The sequence below is a fragment of the Callithrix jacchus genome, chromosome 1 (genome assembly GCF_049354715.1).
Source record: "Callithrix jacchus isolate 240 chromosome 1, calJac240_pri, whole genome shotgun sequence".
Taxonomy (NCBI): Eukaryota; Metazoa; Chordata; class Mammalia; order Primates; family Cebidae; genus Callithrix; species Callithrix jacchus.
In genome coordinates, this window is record NC_133502.1 from 12,721,905 (window position 1) to 12,748,515 (window position 26,611).

The window sequence follows — 26,611 nt, forward strand, 5'->3', positions numbered from 1 at the left end:
GTATTTTCTGTCTGAAAGATGTCCATCATCTGGTTTCCTTTCTGCTCCTCTGGTCCCCCCATCTTATGCCATCACACATTCTTCCTAGTTCCTACACATTATTTAGGTTTAAGTTTAGACAATTCTTCCTCTAGAAAGCCTTTTCTGAACACTCAATATGTTACAGAGCACCTCCCATGAGTACCCAAAGCTCCTGGGATTTAATATGATAATTTCACTTATGTTCTTTATTGTAATATCTATACTTGTCTTTTGAAAAAAAAAGTATAGATGTTATTGTCCTTTGCCATTAGACTCCGTAAGGGAAAGAAGCATGCCCATGTGGCCGCACATTGTGTTGCCAGGACCTAGTAGTGTGTCTGGCACATAGAAATTAGTCAATACAGATCTTTTAAACACAAAAAAGGGAAATTGAAATATCCAGCCCACTGGATAGCTCTACCTGGTTCTCCCCTAGATGAAGTCACCTCTCTAGCACCTCCTCCCCCAACTCTCAACTGCTCAGCTTGCTCCTTCTTCTGAATTCTTTCTCTCAGTAAAGATGTGTGTCTCTTGTCCTGCCCAAGACAGACACCTTGCAGGCATCCTTTTTTCACCCACCTCCTACCTTCCACCTCCAGACAATCTCCCATTTGATCACTTTGCACTTTTGCGTATCTCAAGAGTCTGCTTCCTTCTCTACCACTACCCCAGTTCTCCCCCATCATGAACAGAATGCTGAACCTCCCACCTGGCTTTTTACCTTTTCTTCCTTTTCCTTTGTAGACACCAGTTTTCACACTGTGGACAAGGTGATCTGTTAAAATTACTGCTGACCTTTTCAACTTTATCTTCCTGTATACCTTCCTTCCTTCTCTGGTCCCTCTCTTGGCAGCTTTTCCTGATTACTAAGGGCGGGATCTGATGTGTTGCCACAGTGCATGGTACATAGTTGTAAATGTTGCACTTATGAAATTATCATAAAATTGCTTGACGATGCATGTCAGCTTCCTCCCCTCCGAGGTTAATTCTCTGATGGCAGTCTGCAGTTTACCGCTTCCTGCACAGAGTCCAATGTCCAGTGTTCAATATGTGCTTGTAGCACCAGTCAATGACTGTTTCTTTAATACAGGATATTCACTGCCTATCAATAAATTATTATACACAATGAAGAAAATGCACAAACATTGATAAAGTTAAAGTAAATATCAATCATATCATTTAGAATTATCAGACCTATTATTCTGATTTAAGTGAAAATAAAACTAACCAGTTAACACTCATGCATTTACATAGGTAAATACAAAAGATAGCATAAATATATAATTTTGGTTTGTAGCTCTTTTTTACCTATCTGATTTAAAAGACAACTGTACATCCTATGTCTGTGTTGATGGGCACACAATTATATATAAAGACATAATTTGTGACAATAACTACATAAAGAAAGGTAGAGCTATACAGGAGTGGAGTTTTCATATATAATCGAAACTAAGTTGTCTGCTTTCCAGGTGAGGTTTACATACATGTGTCGCTCAATTCAGAGATTCGTAATGGAGGTAAGGAATGAAGGGTTCAGTCTGTGAAAAAACCAATCCATGGTAGAGTTGAACATGAATCTTCCCTTAGTATTGGTACCGCAGATGTGTGTTTTGCTTGCTCTGTTGCCCAGGCTGGAGTGCAGTGGCTCACTGCAACCTCTGCCTCCTGGGTTCAAGTGCTCTCTTGCCTCGGCCTCCTGAGTAGCTGGAATTACAGGCACACACTAGTGGACCCGGCTAATTTGTGTGGTTTTAGTAGAGACAGGGTTTCACCATGTTGTCCTGGCTGGTCTCGAACTCCCGACCTCAGGTGATCTGCCCACCTCAGCCTCCCAAAGTGCTAGGATTACAGGTGTGAGCCACTGCGCCTGGCCCAGAGAAGAAAAACTTCTAAAGGAAAGAAATCATCTCATCCAAGACTGATATTCTTATATGAAATATATCACTACAGCTACTAGTGTAGCCACGTTGTAACATATGGATGCTATGCCATTAATATAAATGACTTGCTCTGCTGCTCTCAGCAATTTGAGATTTGTCTTCCTCAAGCTTTTTACCCCTTGTTCCAGCAGGTACATGGTTTTTATAATCCTTTTGGGCTTTAAATCTTAAGACATCAAAACTAAAGTCAAAAAGACATATCTAATACCAGAATAAAAGCACGGTCAGATGTCTGACAGATGAATCCGATTTCCAGGTAACTGTTAAACACTTAGTCTTTTTTTAAAAGATAGGCAAAAAAAAAAAAAAATTCACAGACCACAATTTTCTCTACTTTAAACCTGAGCCCTATAAGAGAAGAAAACAGCTTTGGAGAATCCAGATTATTATCGAGAAAACTTGCCTGAAGAGAAAATGATATCTACATATGATGACTTTTAAAAATTAACACATCTGGAAAAGACATGGAAGTTTTCTGTTTCAGAGGAAGAAATTTCAAATGACGTTTCTAAAAGAATAATAACTTTTAAAAGACCTGTATGCAAAACACATACTTGGGACAAAATGACAGAGGAAAGTTGAAAATAAGTGGATAAAAAGGATCTATAAGAAAGTAAATAAAAGTAAGCCAATATAGGATTAGTAGCAGCAAGTAAAATATAATTCCTGATAAAAGGCACTTGTGGAAGATAGAATAATAGCCCCCCAGAGACCCTATCCTAATCCTGGAAACCTGTGAATTTGTTACCTCTTATGGTCACAGAGACTTTGCAGGTATGATTTAGGATGTAGAAATGGGGAGATTATTCTGGATTATGTGGGTGGGTCCAATGAAAGCATAGGATCCTTAGAAGAGGGAGGCAGCAGGGTCAGAGTCAGAGAAAAGGATATGGCAACAGAAGCAGAGGTCAGAGTGATGCAGAAGAGAAACCAGGGAACACAGGTGGTGTCTAACTGCTGGAAAAGACGGGAAAATGGATTCAGTCCTAGAGCCTCCAGGAAGCTGACAGCCTTGTTGACTCCTTGATTTTAGCTCAGAGAAACTTATTCCAGACCTCTGACCTCCGTAACTATGAGGTAATAAATTTGTGTTGCTTAAGCCAATAAATTTGTGGTAATTCAGAAATGAAAGCAACCATTAGAAACTGCTATGAAAACCTCTATGCACACGAACTAGAAAACCTAGAAGAAACAGATAAATTTCTGGATGCACACACTCTCACAGGTCTGAGCTGGGAAGAAATTGATTCCCTTAATAGACCAATAACAAACTCTGAAATTGAACCGATAGTAAATAGCCTACCAACAATAAAAAACCCAGGACTAGATGAATTCACAGCCAAATTATACTAGATATACAAAGAAAAGCTGGTACCATTCATTTCTACTGAAACAATTCCAAAAATTTGAGGAGGAGCTCATTCTACGAGGCAAGCATCATCTTGATACCAAAAGGTAACAGAAGCACAACAAAAAAGGAAAGCTTTAGGCCAATATCCTTGATGAACATTGGTGCAAAAATTCTCAACAAAATACTTGCAAACCAAATCCAGCCAAAAATCTTATCCATCAGGATTAAGTAGGCTTCATCCCTGGGAGCAATGTTGGTTCAACATACACAAATCAACAAATGTGATTCATCACATAAACAGAACCAAAACCAAAAACCACATGCTTATCGCAACAGATGCAGAAAAAGCTTTTGATGAAATTCAACACCTGTTCATGTTCAAAACTCTCAATAAACTAAATATTGAAGGAACATACCTCAATATAATAAGAGCCATCTATGACAAACCTACAGCCAACATTATACTGAATGGCAAAAGCTTGAAGCAGTCCCATGGAAACCCAGCACAAGACAAGGGTGTCTTCTCTCACCACTTCCATTCAACATAGTATTGGAACACCTAACCAGAGCAATCATTCAAGAGGAAATAAAGGGCATCCAAATAGGAAGACAGGAATTCAAACTATCCCTGTTTGCAGATGACATGATTCCATATCTAGAAAACCTCACAGTCTCAGCCCAAAAGCTCCTTCAGCTAATAGAACAACTTCAGCAAAGTTGCAGGATACAAAATAAATGTACAAATATTATTAACATTCCTATACACCGACAACAGTCAAACTGAGAGCCAAATCAGAAAGGCAGTCTCATTTACAATTGCCCCCCCCACACACACACATACACACATACAGACATTACCTAGGAATACAGCTAATCAGGGAGATGAAAGATCTCTATAATGAGAATTACAAAACACTGCTCAAAGAAATCAGAGAAGACACAAACAAACGGAAAAATATTCCACGCTCATGGATGGAAACAATCAATACCATTAAAATGGCTATACTGCCCAAAGCAGTTTACAGATTCAATGCTATCAAACTAGCCAACAACATTTCTTAACAGAACTAGAAAAAAACTATTTAAAAATGTATATGGTCCAGGCACAGTGGCTCACATGTGTAATCCCAGCACTTTGGGAGACTGAAGCAGGCAGATTATCTGAGGTCAGCCTGACTAACATGATGAAACCCATCACTACTAAAACTACAAAAATTAGCCAGGTGTGGTGGTGCACACCTGTAGTTCCAGCTACTGGGGAGGCTGAGGCACAAGAATCACTTGAAACCAGGAAGCAGAGGTTGGAGTGAGCCAAGATCATGTCACTGCACTCCAGCCTGGGTGACAAAGCAAGACTCTGTCTCAAAACATATATATAAAATATGTATTAATTATATGTTATGATATATTATTATATAATTATATATATTAACAATATATCACATTTGATAGTTATATACAAATAAATATAAATATATGTATATACTATATAATTTATATAAATTATATTTATATATAATGTATAAATTATATATAAACATATAAATTGTATATACATATAATTAATAATATGAATTGAATATTATAATTTATATATAATATATTCTATATACATTATATATAAATATATATATATATGGACCCAGAAAGAGCCCAAATAGCCAAGGCAATCATAAGCAAAAAAGAACAAAACTGGAGGCATCACATTACCCGACTTCAAACTATACTACAAGGCTACAGTAACCAAAACAGCATGGTACTGGTACAAAAACAGGCATGTAGATAAATTGAACAGAATAGAGTGCCCAGAAATAAGCCTGCACATCTACAACAATCTGATTTTCAATGAAGCTGACAAAAATAAGCAATGGGGAGAAGACTTCCTATTCAATAAATCATGCTGGGAAAACTGGCTAACCATACACAGAAGATTGAAGTTGGACCCCTTCCTTACACCATATACTAATATCAAATCAAGATGTATTAAAGACTTAAATGTAAAACCCAAAACTATTAAAATCCTGGAAGACAACCTAGGCAATACCCTCCTGGACATAGAAACAGGCAAATATTTCATGACAAAGACACCAAAAGCAATCTCAATGAAAGCAAAGCTTGACAAGTGGAGTCAAACTAAACTAAAGAGCTTCTGCACAGCAAAAGAAACTATCACACCAGAGTAAACAGACAACCTTCTGAATGGGAGAAAGTATTTGCCAACTATGCATCTGACAAAGATCTAATATCCAGCATCTAAAAAGAACTTAAACAGATTTATAAGAGAAAAACAACCCCATTAAAAAGTGGGCACAGACATTAACAGACACTTCTCAAAAGAAGACATGCATGTGGCCAAAAAAGCATATTAAAAAAGGCTCAATATCACTGTTTAGAGAAATACAAATGAAAACCACAATGAGATGCCACCTCACACCATTCAGAATGTCTATATTAAGTCAAAAAATAACAGATGCTGGTGAGGCTGTAGAGAAAAGGGAGCACTTATACACTGTTGATGGAATTGTAAGTTAGCTCAACCATCATGGAAAGCAATATGGTGATTCTTCAAAGAGCTAAGAGCAGAATCACCATTCGACCCAGCAATTCCATTACTGAATATATACCCAGAGGAATGGAAAGCATTCTACCATATAGACACATGCATGTGCTATTCACAATATCCAAGGCATGGAATCAACCTAAATGCCCATCAATGACAGATTGGATTTTAAAAATGTGGTACATATACATTGTGGAATATTATGTAGCCATAAAAATATGAGATCATGTCTTCTGTAGGATCATAGATGGACCCCTTCCTTAAGCCATATACAAAAATCAACTCGAGATGGATTAAAGACTTAAATATAAAACCCAAAACTATTTGGGTCATCTTCAGCAAACTAATACCGGAACAGAAAACCAAATACTGCATGTTCTCACTTATAAGTGGGGGCGAAATGATAACTTAAGAATGAGAAGAAGTAAACAGACACTAGGGTCTACTTGAGTGGGGAGGGTGGGAGTGGGAAGATGAACCGGAAAGATAACTGTTAGGGACTGGGCTTAATACCTGGGTGATGAAATATTCTGTACCACAAGTCCCCGTGACACATGTTTACCTATGTAACAAACCTTCACATGTACCCTCAGACCTAAAATAAAAGTTAAAAAAAAGAAACAAATATTTAACTCCTGGAATTACAATTTTAAAAATAAGGAAACATTTTTACCTTTAAATTTGGCAAAATATGGTAGGTAGATAGATAGATAGAATATTTATATCAAATAGAGAAATCACATATTTTTTATGCCATTGATGATGTCAATAATTTTTTTGTGGGATGATTTGACACTATGCATGAAAAGCTTCTGGTTTTGTGTATCTTTTGAACTATGACTTTTCATTTCATGATTGTACCTTAAGAAAATAACATATATATTTTAAAAAACAAGAAAATAACATATATATGAGCAAAAATTTAACTAAAAATATACTCCTTACCATATTATTTATAAAAACTTAGCAAATTGAAATAATTTAAATATGCAACACTAAAAACTGAACTGAATAAATTGCGCCACATTTACGTGATAGAGTGTAGTTTAGCCATTTAAATGATTTAGTAGAACATTAAATGTCAGAGCAGTGCTCAAGATTTTACTGGTCAGAATAAACTAGATAAATAGAGATAAACATAATCTAGTTTGGGAACAATTCCAAAGTCCTCAGTGCCGTACACGACGACCCGTATAGAACCAGGTGACTCTTAAGGGCAGCCCTCCATCCTCTACTTGCTGGTTTAGCATTTCCAGATATTTCCCTCTTGTGGGAAAATCTCTTTTCTTCCATCTCCAAGTCACAACCGGAAAAGAGCATATCATGTTGTCACTACCAGGGATTAAAATGCTTCTACTTCAAAGTAACTTATGTCACTTCAGCTTACATTTTATTTGCCAAAGTCGACCACCACATCAAACCTCAAAGGAGGGGAAGTAAGCCATTTCGTGGCCTTAGCAGAAGAGAACACAATATGGATGAATAGTAGTATTCTGACCATTAACATGTATTATTAAGAGTGTCATATAATAATACAACTTGTAAAAATGTGTGTCCATGTGTTTGTGTGTGTGTCTCTGTTTGGATGTGGACAGACACTTGTGCATATAGAGTCAACAGAAACTATCCGGGTAGCAGGGCAATAGATCATTTTTATTTTCTTTTTTATTATTTGTATTTTCTAAGTTTTTTGCAATGACAAATGTTATTAGAATAACACATCAAGTTTAACATGAAAAAATATACCAACAAAAAAGTTGGATATATTTTATTTTCCTTGGTAAATGTACATAATACATTTATAACTGTTTGAAGTTCAAATTTTATGAGTCTTTTAAGAAAGAGAAGTTCTTTACATTAAAAAAATTGTGGAAATTAATGGCAGCAGCAATAGAACATGAATACACATTTTACTACTTGGAAGTAGCATGCTACTACAGCAAATGCCAAACATGGAGACATGCTTTAGAATTGAGTAATGAGCAAAGGTAGGAGAATTTTACAGAACATGGTAAAAAAGCCTAGATTGCCTTGAGCAGGCTTTTAGGGAAAATACGAGTGGGGAAGATCCTGCTGCCAAAAGGTTGGAAATGAGAAGCCTTCCTGTATTGTCTCAGAGAAAACCTAATTCCTTGCTAACAGACTGTTGGTAGAAACCTCGTTAAAGTGCTACCAGTGAGGACTCACAAAGAAAGGAGGATTGTGTTATTGGAAAGTGAGGCAAAGGAGAGCTTTGTTAGGAGTACAGAAAGCTTCATGGAATTATGTCTTGCAGTTAAGTGGGAAATAGGAGCTTGTAAGAGATGAATTTGCTTGTTTAACTGAGGGGCTGTCCCAGTAGCAAGCTCAGGGAATGATCTGCTTTCTTCTTCCCTCTGACAGTAAAATGCAAAAGGAGAGAAATAAGTTGAGGGAACAACTAGTAAGTGAAATAAAATCGACACTCAGTGTTTTGAAAAATTCTGTATATGCAGATTGCAAAAGTTCTAAAATTAGGAAACTTACCATCACTAAGTGCACTCTGGAGGAGAAACCAAGAGTTTGGCTAGACAATCTTTCGCTAGTGCCTCAGAAGGATACAAAGATCACAGCATATAGTCACCTCGGGGCTGGTTGAAGTGATTCAGCCTGTGTGACTCATGGGAGCCCTCAGCTATCTTAGCAGAACCAAAAATGGACATGGAGTTATTCTTCTATTCCTCATTTGTAGGAGTTTTAATCACAAATGGGAGCCAGAGTTTGTCAAATTCTTTTTCTGCATCTACTGAAGACAGAATCATATGAATTTTCATTTTTATTCTGTTAACATGGTGAATAGCATCTATTTTCAAAAGTTATCCTAACATTTATTTCCTGAAAGAACCCCATGAGGTATTATTTCTTCTTTTATATTGGCTGACTCAATTTGCTAATATTATGTTAAGGATTTTCACTTGTATTACAAAATTCTTGAGTAATATTGACCTATAATTTTCTTTTCTTGCAAAATTTTATTGTTGTTGTTTGTTTATGTCCTTTTTATATTTTGATATCTGGATGATATTGGCCTCATTAAATGAGTTGGAAATATTCCTTCTTCCTCTTCTGCTTTCCAAATAGTTTGTGTGAGGTTACTATTATTTCTTCTTTTAAGTGTTTGATAGAATTCACAGGTAAAATCATATGGACCTGAACTTTTCTTTGAGGGGAGGTTTTTGATAGCAAATTTAATATCCTTAATAAAAATTTCTGTTTATTTTATAGCAGGTTTAAATGGTTTTATTTTTCATTTGAGTTTTAAAATTTATTGGCATAAAGTTATTCATACTATTTTTATTCATATTAACTTTTTTCATCACTGGAGTGATATGCTCTTTCATCCTTGATATTTCTAATTTTTGTTTTCTCTCTTTTCACTCAATGAGTACTAGCTATCAGTTTGGTTAATCTTTTTGAAGAATTATTTTCTACCATAAATGTTCTCAATTGTCTTTTTTCTTTTTCAATGATTTTTGCTCTTATCATTCTTATTTAATTTCACTTACTTACTTTAGGTTTAATATACTCTTCTGTTTCTAGCCTTGAAAGATGCATTTAAATCAATGATTTTAAATTTATCCCCCTTCCTAAAGTATGCATTTCCCACTTAACACTGCATTAGCAGTATTCCTTAATTTTGATAAACTGTATTTTAATTATTTTTCGGTTTAAAATATTTTCTAATTTCTCTTGTGATTTATTTGAGCAATGAATTTTAAATATTTGGAGGTTTTAAAGCATGTGCTGTTGTTACTGGTTTTAAACTCAGTTGCACTGTGGTCAGAGAACATACTCTGAAATCTTTTGAAAGTTATCAAGACATTTAAGGAAACAGCATATGGTCCATTTCGGTGGACATTTGTGTCCACCGAATCTTTTCAACCTTGAAAAGACAGAATACTCTGCCATTGTGCATGTAAGTAAGGCAAGGTTGGCAATGTTAAAATTTTCAATATCTTTACTCATGTTTTTGTCTGGTTCTATCAGTTCCTGAGAAAAAAAAGTGTTAGGTCTTAAATTTTTATTATATATTGCCTATTCTCCTTTTAGTTCTGTTAATCTTTGCTTCACATATTTTGAAGCTCTGTTACTGAGGCATATACATTGCTGTTTGCTATATTCGAATCGAATGTCCATCACCATTGTGACCTGTTGCTGGGTATCCCTGGCCGTACTCTTCATCTTGAAGACTACTTTGTCGGTATTGACAGAGTCACACAGCTTTCTTATTCTTAGCATTTGCATGGTATAACTTTCCCCATATTTTCTCTTTCCACCTACCTATGTCCATTCCAATTATACATCTGGGGACTGAGGAAATCATTACTGTGTGATTATGGATCCACTGAGAGCTGGCTGTGGACTCATGTCCTCACTCCAACAGGACCGTGTGATGCTTCCCTGTCCATGGGTGTCAATATCACCCTGTCCTTTCCAGCGGAGCCTCCTGACATCGACAAAGGTATCCGTATAGCCGGAGAGCAGAATACCTGGACGTTTCCATGTCTCTTAGTTATACTAGACTACAGGGTCTTGTAGGACATGACTTTTGACTGCTTATCCAGCCTCACATGGCACTCGCCCCGAGACGGTCCTCCAGCCACCTGGACTTCAGAAATGCAGAGTGTCATGCCCAGCCACCTGGCATGTCCTTCAGTGTACATTTTCCTTCAGGTTAGGAATATGACCTAAGGACCCCCAAGGGTCCTTCCCTGATCATCCCATTCACAGTAGTTTCCTTCAACTATCAATTACCACTGCTTCTTATTCATTTGCTTCACAGTGCTAATTCTAATTATGCACATTTATGTAAATACAAATATATGCGTGTGTATGTATACGTAATTTTTAAAGTTCTCTTTCCTTTGGATTTTAAGGCCCACAATCACAAAGACCTTGACTAGTCCGTTAACAAATAAATAGCTCTTATTTTTTAGCACAAAGAAATAGATGCTCATCAAATAGTTTTTGAATTATAAGAAAAAATATGTTCATATATTTAAATATAATAAGCATTGTACCTACGGATTACATACAGACGTGGAAATCTCTCGATCTTTAGAACCCTATCCACATTCATGGGTGGGAGAGACACAGCATCTACCCTGACTTTCGACTTTCTTGATCATTTGACCTCTGGGAGATCCTTAAAAGCATTACTACTCTCTCACTTATCCTGGAATTTCCAGCCACAGGCCATATTTTACTAGCGTGTTTTGCTCACCTGCATACACATAAAAATGTGTAGCTGTCCAGTGTTTTTAATGGAACTGAGTAAAGCTACATAGCCAGTTTTTCTTTCTTTCTCTCTTTCATATTTTAAGAAATTTCCAGAGAGTTTTTTAGTTTAGTTTTGTTTTTTCTTCATTGTCAGGTCTGCAAAAAACCCCTTAAAGCCTCAATCCCGTTTCCAGAAAATTTAATCACAAAATTAGGCATGTCTGCCCCCTAGTGGCAGGCCTGGTGATTCTCAAAGAAACCGAGTATTTGACCCTGGCTTTTGATGGAATTACCCACCACAAAACGGTCACGTCAGAGTGTGTTTAACCACCGGCTCTAATTTCACTCTGCATAAAAAGAACTTGCCTTTTCTTCCATCTCAATGTTTGAATTTATTTGTTTATACTAAGTGTATATTACCTTTACGGTAAAAATATGAAAATTCTTTTAAAAAATGATATTTATAACGGCCTTGGCCTTTAGGGAGACAATAGTATGTTTAATAAAACTCTTTTAATAAAGGAGTTTTAATACTGAAAATACAGAAAACAATGTAATACATTGATTTTTTTTACACATTTTGAAAACAGGATCATTTTTATAGTCCATATATTCTCTCTAGACCTGTTACCAACCCACGTTCTAATAGAGAGCAAGTCAAATAACGATTTTAAGTCCGGGAGTAAAAAAGAGTAAAAAAAAAAATCATTTTTTCTTTTTCTTTTTTTTTTTTTTTTTGAGACGGAGTTTCGCTCTTGTTACCCAGGCTGGAGTGCAATGGCGCGATCTCGGCTCACCACAACCTGCACCTCCTGGGTTCAGGCAATTCTTTTGCCTCAGCCTCCTGAGTAACTGGGATTACAGGCACGCGCCACCATGCCCAGCTAATTTTTTGTATTTTTAGTAGAGACGGGGTTTCACCATGTTGACAAGGATGGTCTCGAGCTCTTGACCTCGTGATCCACCCGCCTCGGCCTCCCAAAGTGCTGGGATTACAGGTGTGAGCTACCACACCCAGCCTATCCTTCATTTTTCAGATCAGGGTTTCATGATAGTTTCGATCCTTGGCTCATTTTGATAAACCTGAAAATCTCAACATATACAACCACTATCTGGGAAGAGTTTCCTCAAAGCTTTAACTTCTATAGTATGTAGGACAAAATAATAATTTCTATATTAATTCATTATCTTAATGCTGTGAAGAAATACCTGAGACTGGGTAATTTTAAAGAGAAGAGGCTCACACTTTCACAGGCTCTACAGGAAGCCTGGCAGGATCAGCTCGGCTTCTGAGGAAGCCTCAGGAAACTTACAATCATGGTGGAAGTCAAAGGGGAAACACCAGTTTACATGGCTGGAGCAGGAGGAAGAGAGGGGTGAGGTGCTGCACACTTTTGAACAACCATATCTCAGAAGAACAGTATCACCATGACAGCACTAAGGGAGATGGTATTAAACCATAAGAAACCCACTCCATGATCCAGTCACCTCTCACCAGGCCCCACCTCCAACACTGGGGATTGCAATTGAACATGAGATTTGGATGGGGACACAGATCCAAACTATTTCCTTCATTTCTAAACTTAGAAAACACATTGATTATTTGCTTTGCCTACCAATGACCTGCCCCCACCCTCCACACAACCCAAGCGACTGTCCAATGAGGATCACTGTTTTAAAATTCTAGTTTCATTAGCAACAGATTATCTTCCCTCTCGCTGATCTCAGAAGGTTTCACCCGTCATTTATTCTAAGCAAAATACATGTTCATTCTCAGTTATCATAAATGATCTTCATCTCAAAAATCTCTGATTTCTCTCTCAACATAGCATGGTTCATTCTACATTTATTTTTAATTAATATTTTGATCAATGGGCATGGTAAGCACATGACTACAGACTACTATGATTTGTCTGCCTGGTGGTGCCTGAGCCCATGCTGTTTCTATCACCGCTCAGGGTTTGTGCTGGTGATGGAGGAAGTTTCAGGAGGGAGAAGGATTGAGGGCTGGCTGATATGCACAGTAGTTGATAAATGTTTAAAGAGCTGAAATTTTAAATTTTATTTAGTATATGACTACTCATATAGAAATTTCATGTAAGTCAGGGAGTCAGTTTTTAAGTAGGCAAAAGTTTCAAATGCTTCAAAACTCAGCTGGCTAATTATTAATCTTTCAAAAAAAAGAGGTAATTTGTTGGCCGGTGGTAGGGGTAGGCAGTGGTTCAGGAGGTGTGAATGGAAAAGCAAATATACTATGTAGAAGAGGTGTCACTTAAGGTAACCTCCTCAATTTTATTTTGCAAACTATAATCCAGTTTCAGCATAAATTTTAGACCACTGAAATTAGAAAAGCTATAGATAGTTGAGGTCATTAACAATTATGAAGGCTGTGTATTTGTGTGTGTATTGGGGGTGATGTAGTGAATGTTAGGGGAAAGCTCTGAGAGAAGGAGGATAATCTGGATGACACATTTGAGATTAAGACAGTTAAACATATATATATACTTCCTAAATAGACTATGACTCTTTATGCTCAGTGTTACATATCATGGCCACAAGATGGGGACAAAACATAATCTTCGTTTGTCTCATGCTGGTGACAAAAAACTCAAACAATGCAGGTCTTAAGTCAAAGTTACTCTGTTTTTACATGAATAAGAAGTCTCCTCCCATTTTCCCTTGAAATTTAATGGTAAGGCTGGCCCTATATCCAGTACAGACTATGTGCTTGTCAGAGGAAGCATATAATTTGGACAATATGACAGCCAAAGCTTGCTTTCCAGTGTTACCCTAGGTCCAGATTGTAGAATCCTGGAGTCATCACGTTCTGCAGGAACCCTGGGTATGGGAGCAGAAGCTTCAGTCCCCAGTCTGCATTCTTCTCATAGGATCCAACTAAGTCACTGCGTCAGATGGTTGTAGTCTTCCTCTACTCTTTCTTTCTCCGTTTTTGCGTGGAATTTCTCATCTTCGATGTTTGTGTTTAATCTAAGAGTTTTGCAGAATATTGAATTTAAGCATTTCATATCCTGATATTTTTTAAACTTCTGTGGCCTCCCAGAGTTGACCATTTAGAATACATTGTCTTCTATGATAAAATTTTAGAATATCAGTGTGCACTATATCTTATATATTTCATACGTTTTAATATGTGAAATAAAAATAACTATGTATTGCTTTATCTACACAGATATCAGATATTTCTGATTTCATATGTATGAAATCAATATTTGAACCTGGACTCACTTCTCATATAAAGTAATATCAACTGTTCTTACTGATAAACATGTTTATATATAGATATATGAGATAAATTTCATTCACATATAAATATATAGTTACCGCTAGCTATGGATGAAGGAGTATGTGTGTGTACAGTAGATAAGACCTGGCATTTGATAGCACAACAGGTTGACGATAGTCAGTAATAATTGATTATATGGAACATAACTAAGTGTAGAATTGGAATGTTCCTAAAACAAAGAAAGGATAAATACCTGAAGGATGGATACTCCAATACCCTGATGTGATTATTACACATTACATCTGACATGGTTTGGTTCTGTGTCCTCACCCAAATCTCATCTCAAATTGTAATTCCTACATGTCGGGGAGGGAGGTGCTTGGATCATGGGGGCAGTTTCTGCCATGCTGTTCTCATGATAGTGAGTGAGTTTTCATGAGCTTTAAACAGTGCTTGGAGTTTCCTCCTTTGTTCTCTCTCCTGCGGCCTTATGAAGAAGGTGCATGCTTCCTCTTCTGCCGTGATTGTAAGTTTTTTGAGGCCTCCCCAGCCACGCAGAATTCTGAGTCAATGAAACCTCTTTCTCTGATAAATTGCCAAGTCTCAGGGAACTTCTTTATAGTAGTGTGAAAATGAACTAATACAATATGCCTGTATCAAAACATCATATGTACCCCATAAATATATGCATGTATCACATGCCCATAATTTTAAAAGGAAAATTATTTTTAAAAAGATGTATGTATATGCATATGCATTTATGTAGCTATTTTAGCTACATGTTTATAGATAAACTCCACAGCAAACTTTACATTTCTCTAACTTTCTGCTTGGCATTTCCAGCTGGGTGTTGCATAGGGATCTCAGATTCTCAGCATGTATTCTCATTGCTTTCATAAATTGCCTGTCTTCGTGAGTGGGACTACAAGTCAGCCAGTAGTCCATGGATGTTGACATCATCCCATCCTTCACCACGACTCTACAGTCAGTCACTGTCTCGGGGATTATATTCCAAATATTTATAGAGCCTAATAGTTCTCTTGTCCTTACAGAAACTTTCAGAGAGAGGGCCTTCTACTGAACCCACGGACTCCTTTGAGTCCATCCCAACATGGCCATCAGCCTCGTCTCTCTCAAGTGGGAATCTGACCATGTCTTTAACCTAGTTTAACTTTTCAGTGCATCTCTCATCCCATTACCTAGAATTCCAGGCACTTATTAGGATCTATGAGACTCCAAACCACTGAACTGAACAAGTATATTTATTCCTCTAGCATTTGCTTGAATTGCTTTTTCCAAGAAAACCCTCCATAATGAATTTTACCATATTCATTGTATTCAACTTTAAGGTGTATGTCAAATGTTTAAAAATAAAGTTATATTAGTCATTATTAAGGTATGCGTTCTTAATGTATCCATCTATACAAATTTAAATATATAGTAATGAAACCTATAGTGATACAGCAGTAACACTTGGCTCTTGCAGTAACTTGGCACTGCTACAAATGCTCATTCATTTATTCCACAAATATTTACTTAGTTTTCATTAGATGATAGGTTATTGAGAGACATTATTAAATAAACAGATTTATTTATTTAATAATGCCTTGGTAAAACCTGAGATCTGGAATATTGAACATTGATTCCTTTTGTTTAACAAATCTACTCATGAGCCAGATAGCTGAATAGAACCCTCCAATGTTCGCTCTCTTACAGGAACACCAGTTTAAATAACTATGCACATAAGAGGGTTTCATAAGAACCAGAATATGAGGTGAGTAATCACAGTACCTGGTTTGAACATAATATAAAGGAAAGAGGCACTGAAGAAGGTAGGACAGACAGTCTTGCATTGCCTATACCACCCGTTCCCCGTCCCCAGGCAGCATATGGAGAAAGAATCTGTGTGCTTGGCAGAGAGAGTGAAGCAAGGTACGACTTTGCATTGAAACTCAGTGCTGTCTTGTCACAGCAAAACACAACACAGAGCATAATTCTGCTGGCGTCTACAGAGGCAGCATTTAGACCAGCCTGGGCCAGAGGAGATGTCTTCATTTCAGCAGGAGGAACTTGAGTTCCAGCCAGCTTCACCACTGCCTGATGAAAGTGACCTGGAACCCAGAATAAATTTGAGTGGCAGTCAGGCTACAAAGGACTGCAGCCCTTGAGCAAGCCCCGGTGCTGCACTAATTTCAGAGGCAGTGGACTTAGGGTATAATTCAAAGGAGCTGTGTTGGCCAAGGGAGTGCCTGCATCACTCCTTTCCCAATTCAGGAAGTGCATCCCTGGAAGAGACTCCTTCTGCACTGGGGAAGAAGCAGAAAAATTTGTGGTCTTTTTTCCTAGATGAAATTTCTAGACCCATCCTGGGCCAGAAGAGAATTCACTGCCCTGGTGGTATGGACCCGGTCTCATCAGAATTCACTACTTGCTGATGAAAGTGTGGTCTTCAGTTTTGAACAAACAGGAGAAGCAACCAGCAAGTCATTGCTGCAGGCCTTGTGTGAGCCCCAGTACTATGCTAGTCTGCGGGGCTTCAAGTGTGACCTTGTGCAATGCCAGCTATGGTGGCACCAGGAGTGCTTGTGTCACCCTTGCTCCAATTCCAGGTAGCTCAGAGCAAAGAGAGACTCTTTCTGATTGAGAAAAAGAGAGGAAAGAGAGTAAAAGACTTTGCCTGGTAACCCAGGAAATTCTCTCTTAGGACACAACACTTAATCCCCTTTGAATTCATAGAAAGCCCTCTCAAGCAGGATGAGTATAAATAAGCCCAGATTGTGAAGATTGGAACAAATACCTAACTCATCAATGCCAAGACATTAACAAATGTTTCCAGGCACCAAGAACATCCAGGAAAACATGAGCTCACCAAATGGACTAAGTAAGGCACGACTGACCAATCCTGGGGTGATAGAAACATGACCTTTCAGACAGGGAATTCAAAACAGCTATCTTGAGGAAGCTCAATAAACTTCAGGATAACACAGAAGGAATTCAGAATTCCATCAGAGAAACTTAACAAAGAAATAGAAATAAAAACAAAAGATCAAGCAGAAATTCCTGAGTTAAAAATTTTAATTGACAAACTGAAAAGTGTATGGGTTTCTCAACATCAGAGTTGATCAAGCAGAGGAAAAAAGCCATGAGCTTGAAGATAGCTATATAAAAATACACAGTCAGAAGAGAAAATTTTAATGAAGCACACTGACCAATTCTCAAAAGGCCAAACTAAAAGTTATTGGCCCTAAAGAGAACAGAGAAAGATCAGAGTAGAACAAGAAGGTTAAAGAACACCAGAATGATTCAACCCAAATAAGTCTACCTCAAGGTCAAAGATGAGGAAAATATTCTAAAAACAAAGAGAGGAAGGAAGAAAATAGCATATAAACGAACTTTGATATGTAAGGCAACAGATTTCTCAGCAGCAACCTTAAGGCCAGGATTGAGTGGGATGACATATGCAAAGTGCTCAAGGAAAAAACACTTCCGACCTGTAGTATTACATCCAGGAAAATCATCTTTCTTTCTTTTTTTTTGAGACGGAGTTTCGCTCTTGTTACCCAGGCTGGAGTGCAATGGCACGATCTCGGCTCACCGCAACCTCCGCCTCCTGGGTTCAGGCAATTCTCCTGCCTCAGCCTCCTGAGTAGCTGGGATTACAGGCACGTGGCACCATGTCCAGCTAATTTTTTGTATTTTTAGTAGAGACAGGGTTTCACCATGTTGGCCAGGATGGTCTCGATCTCTTGACCTCGTGATCCACCCGCCTCGGCCTGCCAAACTGCTGGGATTACAGGCATAAGCCACTGCGCCCAGCCAGAAAAATCATCTTTCAAACATGAAGAGGAAATAAAGACTTTCACAGACAAAAGTTGAGGGCTTTTGTCAACACTAGAACTGACTTACAAGAAATGTTTAAGAGAATTCTTCAACTCGAAAGAAAATGACATTAATGGCACCTGGTGTTGGTGGCTCATGCCTGTAATCCTAGCACTTTGGGAGGCCAAGGTGGGCAGATCACTTGAGCTCAGGAGTTTGAGACCAAACTGGGAAACATGGCAAAACCCCTTCTCTACAAAAAATACAAAAATTAGCCAAGTATGGTGGTATGTGCCTGTAATCCCAGCTTCTTGGGACGTTGCAGTGGAAGGATTGCTTGAGCCCAGGAGATGGAGGTTGCAGTGATCCAAGATCATGCCACTGCACTCCAGCCTTGGAAACAGAGTGAGACACTGCCTCAAGAAAAAAAAAAAAGACATTAACGAGCAACAAGAAATCATCTGAAGGTGTAAAAGGGTAATAGTATGCATGCAGACAAATACAGAACACTCTAACACTATAATTGCAGTGTGGAAACCATATATTTAGTGGGATGACAGGCCTATGAAAAATAAGAACAACAAAAACTTTTTAAAAGATAGACAGTATAAAAATATATAAATGGAAACAATAAAATGTTAAAAAGTTGGCCAGCCAGGTGCAGTGGGTCACACCTGTAATCCCAGCACTTTGAGAGGTGGAGGTGGGTGGATCACCTGAGGTCTGGAGTTTCCAGCCTGGCCAGCAGAGTGAAATCCTGTCTCTACTAAAAATGCAAAAATTAGCCAGGCATGGTGGTGACCACCTATAATCCCAGCTACTCAGGAGGCCGAGGCAGGAGAATCACTTGAACACAGGAGGCAGAGTTTGCAGTGAGCTAAGATTACAACACTGCACTCCACCCTGGGTGACAGAGTAAGACTCTGTCTCAAAAAAAAAAAAAAAAGCTGAAAAGCTGGAGGGGAAATGTAGTTGAAGTGCAGAGATTTTTGGTTTTTTCATTACTCTGTTTTCCTTTTCTTTATAATCAGTGTTAAGCTGTCATCGGTTCAAAATAATTGGTTATAAGATGTTATTTGCAAGCCTCATGGTAACCACAAAACAAAAACCTATAAGAGATACAAAGGAAGATTAAGAAATTAAAACATCTGACCAGAGAAAATTACTTTTACATAAGGAAAGCCAGAAAGTAAGGAAGAAGAAAGGAAGACCAACAAAACAAACAGAAAACAAATAAAATTGTAGTGGTAATCTTCACTTGTCAATAATAACATTTAATATAAATGCACTAAATTATCCAGTCAAAAGATATGGAGATGTTGAATGAATAGAAACCAAGACCCAACCATATGCTGCCTACAAGAAACTCACTCTACCTATAAAGACACACGAACACTAAACATAAAGGGATGGAAAAAGACAGTCCATGCCAAGTGCAAACCAAAAAGGAGAAGTTACTACATTTATGTCACATAGAATATATTTCAAGACAAAAACTGTAAAAAGATAAAAAGAAAGTCATTATATAATGATAAAGAAGTCAATTCAGGAAGTAAATATGTATGTAACCCATACTGAAGCATCAAGATATATAAAGCTATTATTACTAGAGCTAAAGAGAGACATACTTCCCAAGTCTCCAGATGAGAGCCCCTCAGCAGATAAAAGGGCAGCTCTTCCACACTGAAGCAGAAAGATTCTAAGAGGGCTGTTTCACAATGAAAAGAAATGGTATTTGGCCAGAGGAGGTTTCCTCTTCCTGTGGAGAATTTAAAGAAAAGTATAATACAGAACAGGCATAATTTAGCAAGCAAAAGAGAGTAACATGAAACAGGCCAGTTGTGATGGCTTATGCCTGTAATCCCAGCACTTTAGGGGGCTGAGACCAGTGGACTGATTAAGTTCAGGAGTTCAAGACCATCCTGGGCAACATAGAAAAACCTCATCTCTGAAAAAAATGCAAAAATTAGCCAGGCATTTGGTGCATGCCTGTGGTCCCAGCTACTTGGGAGGCTGAGGTGGGTGGACTTCTTAAGCCTGGGAGATTGAGGCTACAGTGAGTTCTGATCATGCCATTGCACTCCAGCCTGGGCAATACAGTGAGACCCACTCTCAAAAAAACAAACAAAAAAGAAAAAAAACCCTCCACACTTTATTCATTAGATAAAAACAAAATGACATGCAGACAAAAGAAACACACACAGTATTGCCACTTGTGAGTAATATTTATTTCATAATGATAGAAACTGTAAATATTGACTGAATATTTATTATTTTGAGAAAATGGGGAGATGGTAGAAAATTAGATCTCATCTATCAATATATACACCTACTATGTACTCACAAAAATTAATTATTTTAAAGTTAAAGCACAAAAAACCTTATCTATCATTATAAGAATGTATAGATATCTAAAATTTAAAAATGAAATAACATTATGAGAATATTATTTTAAAGATGAGGTAAATTCCAAAAAAAAGCAAAAAGGCTTTAAAGTGAGGGTTAAAAATTGACAGGAAAGAGAATCTTTGTTTTGCCTTATAACTCCAATAGGAAATTTTGACTTTAAAGAACATGAAGATGTTTTACTTTGATACAAAATAGTAAAAATATTTTCCCATAAATAATGGAAGAAAGCTTTAAAACAGATCTTTTCTAGTTGTAATAAAGGAAGTCTAAAAGCGAAAATGACTATTTAATGAAGATTTGTTTCCACAATCTGGTTTTCTGTTTGTTTCCATGGTATTTTAGCAAATATTTTTGTACAGTCTGAAATGGGCCTACTAAAACCCACTACAAAAACTAGATTCTTTGAAACATTAGAAGGATTTCTGAAAAGATAATATAAGCATCTTAAGAGAAAAATTTACTGAGAGAAAAGCTTAAAAATTTAACAATCTGTATGGTAAGGTTTCAGTCACCTCATGAATTTCCCTCTTTAAAAAACAAAATTATAACCTCTCAAAGAAAAATATACTTTAAAATCAGTGACAATCTTTATTCTTCTATAGTTTGTTAATAATTTGAAAATAATTCTATGACTTCTTTTTTTTTTTTTTTTGCCAATCAGTTTGAGCTTATGAGGTTGCTCAGGTTAGCCTTGAACTGATGGCCTCGCCTTCGCGAGCGCCATGACCTCCGGTGGAAGCCACTTTGTACCCCAATTCTATGACTTCTATGAGCCCTCTGTAATATATCATTTTTCTGGGGAAAGCGATTTATGAAAATTTAGGTATATTTTTAGAATATAATGATAACTTCTAATCTTTAAAATACAATATGAAATTATGACTTTATGATTGACCTTATGTTCATATTCAAAAATAAAGTTGTGTTTTAAAAAGGGATTGAATCTAGGTGTGTGTGATAAATATTTACATAAATAAGTAAAATAATTTCTAAAGTTGCTCTTTCAACTTTAATGAAATAGAAGAGCCCTTAGTAAGCCTACCAGGAGTGTGGTAGCATGCAAGTAAGGACTATGCCTATAAGAAGATTTTGCTTTGAATCCATTTATGTATGCTCCTTCCTCCCTGCCTTCCCCCCTGTTTTCTTCCTTCCTTCCTTTTATTCTCATGCAAAATCAAATGGCAACTCTCTAGAAAGGTACATTTAATAACAGGTTCCAGTAAACAGCAGCTATATTGATTACCTTAGTTAATCACCTTAATAATGACTGGGTTGATAATCCTGGTTATATCTCTCTTAGAAAAAGCAATTATTAGTACTTGCTTAGGAAAACGCTTATAAGGATATATAGCAGTAAGCCAGGTTTCCCCTACACATGGTCCTACTTAAAAGCTTTGTGTCTTTACAAGAGTAGTTCCCTTCTCTGGAAGAGTTATCTTTCTTTTCTACCTAGCAAATCATAACCATCTTTTAAATTTGGTTTCTCATCAACTCTTCTGATATTATTATACAAGGTTTCTCTTAACAATCCCCATTCCTAAACTCTCTGTATTAGCCAGCCATCTCCCTCGCTCTGTAAACTGTCCACAGAACACCCAATACAGGCTTCTATCAGGCTGTTCTGCAGTGCTCCAGCTGGCTTTCCCATTAAATCAATGTGGACTCATTAAAAGTCACTTCAAAACACTTATACAAGTGGTTTCTGTTGTTGTAATCATACAATTTAACTAATGCTTACCCAAGCCAAGAAAATGTGCGTGGGCAAAAGATATATTCAATGTCTCTCTGAAAGCTAATTTGAATGTTCTTTTGAGAAGACTCCATGAAGACTTAAGTTCAAAAACACACAAAAAGGTGTTCAAAAACACACAAAAAGGTATTCAAAAACTAACTAGGCAGAATAGGTTTGAATGTTTCCAAAACAATAAACAATCTAGAGGGATAGGAAACTCTGATGTTTCACAAGAGAATCGTTTTTTGTTTTTGTTTTTTTGGTAATTGACAAAATGATTGTACATATTTATAGGGCAAAGTGTACTATTTCAATACATGTGTATAATGTATAGTGATCAAATCAGGATAATTAGCAAATCTGTCACCTCTAACATTTATTATTTCTTTGTGTTAGGAACATTCACAATCTTAGTTCTAGTTCAATAGCACTGTGGTGCCTATAGTTAACAAAAAGTTGTGGTCTTTTTTGATTCCCTGCTCTATAAATACATTAAAACTGAAAATCACGGAAGACACATTAAAATGTAGTTTACACAAGAAAGAGACCTGTTTTCCAATCTGTAGGCTTGGACACACAAAAAAAGTTTGGTTCTTTCTCCAAAGATTAAAGAAAAATGAAAAAAAATTAAAATTTGATGTTTTTATTTTTTAAAAAATGCTTAAGGCTTGTATGTCTTCTTTTCTTTGGCTACCCATTTTAGCTAAACTTTTGGATTAGCCAAGTAGCCACGTTAACATAAGATTAAAAAATGGCTTCTATCATAATCACTGTCTCGTATGCAGTACTTTTGCTCACTTACAAATACTATGAATGTTTACGTCACCCAAAAATTCATACAGTGAAACCCACTCCCCAAAATGGTAATGGTAAGAGGTGGGGCCTTTGGGGGATTATTAGTGAAGCGACTACGTTTTCTGGAGCTCATTGTCACCTGCCAGGAAAGTTTAGGACATGGACACATGAGGAGTTTAGGAGTGGCGGTTTAATGGGTAGAAGAGAGGAAAAAGAGAACCAGCTTCCTCTATAGGGGAAAGGGTTTCCCAAAGAAAAGCCTTACCAAGGACTCCTATTCCCTCGCTATCTGCCTGAGTGATTTCTTCTTAAGTCCTATATCATTAGGTCATGAGGAATTTGCCATCAGGTGCAGGATTAGTGCCCTCATAAAAGAGGCTCAAGTGAGTCTGTTCGCTCTTTTCACCATCTGAGGACTCAGCAAGCCGGCACCATCTTCAAAGCAGAGAGTGAGCCCTCAGCAGACACTAAATCTGATAGAAACTTGATCTTGGATTTCCCCATCTCTAGAACTGTAAGAAATAAATTTCTGTGTTTATAAGCCATCCAGTATCTTGTATTTGATTACAGCAGCCCAAATGGACTAAGACAACATGTTAAATACTTGTTCAGTATATTCAATGCATTAGGCACTAGGTTAAGTTCTGAAATGGCACTATGAGAAAGGAAAATGTGCTCCTGTCTTCATGGGGCTTACAATTGTTTATAGTTATATTATCTTTAAACATCTCATTGAATTATAAATATGTTTACATATCTGTTTTCCATGCTCTTTGACAACTCCCTAAAAGGTAGGAAATAAAATTTATTCTTTTTGTACTTTTTTTGCCTTACAAAGTATCTGGTACCTAGTAAAGACTGACTAAAAGTTGGTTAAACTGAATTACTAGAGAAAGGCAAAAGTTTTATTTTATCTGAAAGGCCTAATACCTATGAGTTTATCTAGACCAATATTTTGCCTTATGCTTTGTATAAGGATCTGCTGTAGACCAATGGCTGGAATTGCAGCTTAAGTGCATCAATAACTTTTTAATGAAAACATGACTACATGATTGCACAATTACCTATTAATTGGGGCATCAGTTATCAAGGGAAGTATTTACACATCAAGCACCTACTTTTGGAAATTTTCTCCGTAGTCTGTCCTCAGTATGTCTCTAGCACAAAAGTCCAGCAAGGAAATAACCTCACAGTCATGCAAGTGCTTGAAAGTTAACGAATTTGGTCTGCACAAAAGATGAGTCAGAACAACAATTCATTTCTAGTGAGGGAGGGCCTTTGAGCTGAGATTCTTCAAATGTTGTGTTCCTCCCCACACTTAACACTTTAATCCTATAATAACAGCCTGGAATATACATAAGAATTCCTCAGAACAGCTTGTACTTTTACCAAGTTTTATTCAGCTAAAAAATCTCTTTATTCCTACCCAGCAGAAAAATAAATGGATAATCACATATAAAACCTTAATCAATATTATTGATAATTTTACCTCAAATGTCTACATTATCCTCTCTGACTCTACAATAAAATCTGGTTTTGTTTCCAGCATTCATTGCTTAATAAAATAATCTACATGTTTTCAAGTATATTTGCTCAGTCATGCAGTCTTAACATCAGTTTTTGATGTTTCTTTGCTACCCATGGATGTCAAGATTTCTTTAACAGATGGTAGAGTTTCACACTTCCAGTTTCTCAGTATAACTGGAGCAGATATCTGGGTAACATGCAGCCATAATTTACTAAAAGTACAGTCACCTTATTGTGTTGTTTTTCTTGAGAAATTTAAAAATATAGACAAGTACAAATAACATAGCAAGTATCCATAAACCTACCACCCATCATTGAAAGCTGTTAACATTTTGACACATTTGATTCAAATCTTTTTTTAGAAAGAAAATACGATAAACATTATGAACAAAATCGAAGTTCCTTTTGCTCTCTATTCCCAGTTTGAATTCTACCCTTCCCTCCCCAAAGGTAGCCTTTGTCATGAATTTAATATATATATTTTTAGTCCATTAAAAATAAATATGTATTTGTTTTGGGGAACATAAGAGTACTAATTTGTATAAATTTTTAATAATGTAAATGATATATATATATTCTGTATCTTTTTTATATTCAGAATTATATATTTTGGGATCTTTCATCCATAAACACGTTTCCTTTTAGTGACTAAATGGTATTCTACCAAATCAGCATTCCACAATTCAGTTATTAATTCACTTAATGGACCATTAGATTGTTCTAATTTTTAATTCATTGTAACATGCTTTAACCATTTGTATTTCTTTGTGCACAAGCCCAAGTTCCTCTAGACTGATGCTGCTTGAGAGGTAGCCCACAAACTGGCTGTTCATCTACAGCGTATTACAGTCCATGGAGAGATAAGGAATCTGTGACCAAATAGCATCAACTGTGTCCCAAAGCACACTTTCAGTTCACCTGACATCTCGTAGCAAGTCTTTCTCAGGGGAGGAAGTTACTCTGGTTTGCATTCTGATGCAAGCTCTTTATCTAATCATGAGTAGGATAGGAATGCTTCAGATCACACACATGGAAGTGGCATTTCTCGGTCATAGGGTATGTAATTTTTTCCCTTTCACTCTGTAATATTAAACTGCCTTCCACAGCGATTGTCTTTATTTACTCATCCAGTCTCTGAATCTTCCAATACTTTCCACAATCTTTCCATTCTTTTTCTGGTATTTGTTTATTATAGTTTTATTAATACATAATTTGCATACCATATAATTCGCCTATTTAAAGTATACAAGTCAATGGTTTTTAATATATTCATATAGTGGTGCAATAATTAATTTAGGACTTTTTTTTTGAGATGGACTCTGATACTGTTGCCCAAGCTGGAGTGCCGTGGCATGATTTCAGCTCACTGCAACCTCCACCTCCCAGCCTCAAGCAGTTCCCCTGCCTCAGCCTCCCAAGTAGCTAGGATTACAGGTGCATGCCACCACGCCCAGCTATTTTTTGTATTTTTAGTGGAGACAAAGTTTCGTCATGTTGGCCAGGCTGGTCTCGAACTCCTGACCTAAGGTGATCTGCCCACCTTGGCCTCCCAAAATGCTGGGATTAGAGGCGTGAGCCACTGTGCCCAGTCCAATTTAGAATATTTTAATCACTACTCCAAAAAAATCCCAAAATTCAACCCTCTCATCCCTTCAGCCCTGGAAAACCACGTATCTACTTTCTGCCTCTATTGATTTTGTCTATTCTGGACATTTCATATACATGGAATCAGATAATATGTAGTCTTTTTGTGACTGACATGTTTCATGTAGCATAATGTTTTCAAGATTCATCCATGTTACAGCATGTATCAGTATTTTAGTGCTTTTTTATGGTCAAATAATACTTTATTGCGTGTGGATACCACATTTTGTTTCTCTGTTCATTAGTTCATGAACATTGGGGTCATTTCTACCTTCTTGGTCATTATGAATAATGCTAATGCTGTTATGAACATTGGTGTGCAAGATTTTGT

General features: G+C 36.9%; 2 long non-coding RNA genes across 2 annotated transcripts in view; both read right to left on the minus strand.

Annotated features, from left to right (window-relative positions):
• Positions 1 to 26,611, minus strand: part of LOC118152172 (uncharacterized) — a 55,084-nt gene that overhangs the window by 4,290 nt on the left and 24,183 nt on the right. The window lies entirely within an intron of this gene.
• LOC118152175 (uncharacterized) lies at positions 13,492 to 25,250 on the minus strand. Its single transcript, XR_004740590.3, has 3 exons — positions 24,228 to 25,250; positions 23,375 to 23,621; positions 13,492 to 14,098 (listed from the first exon to the last, which is right to left on the minus strand). It is a non-coding gene; the product is annotated as an uncharacterized LOC118152175 (long non-coding RNA).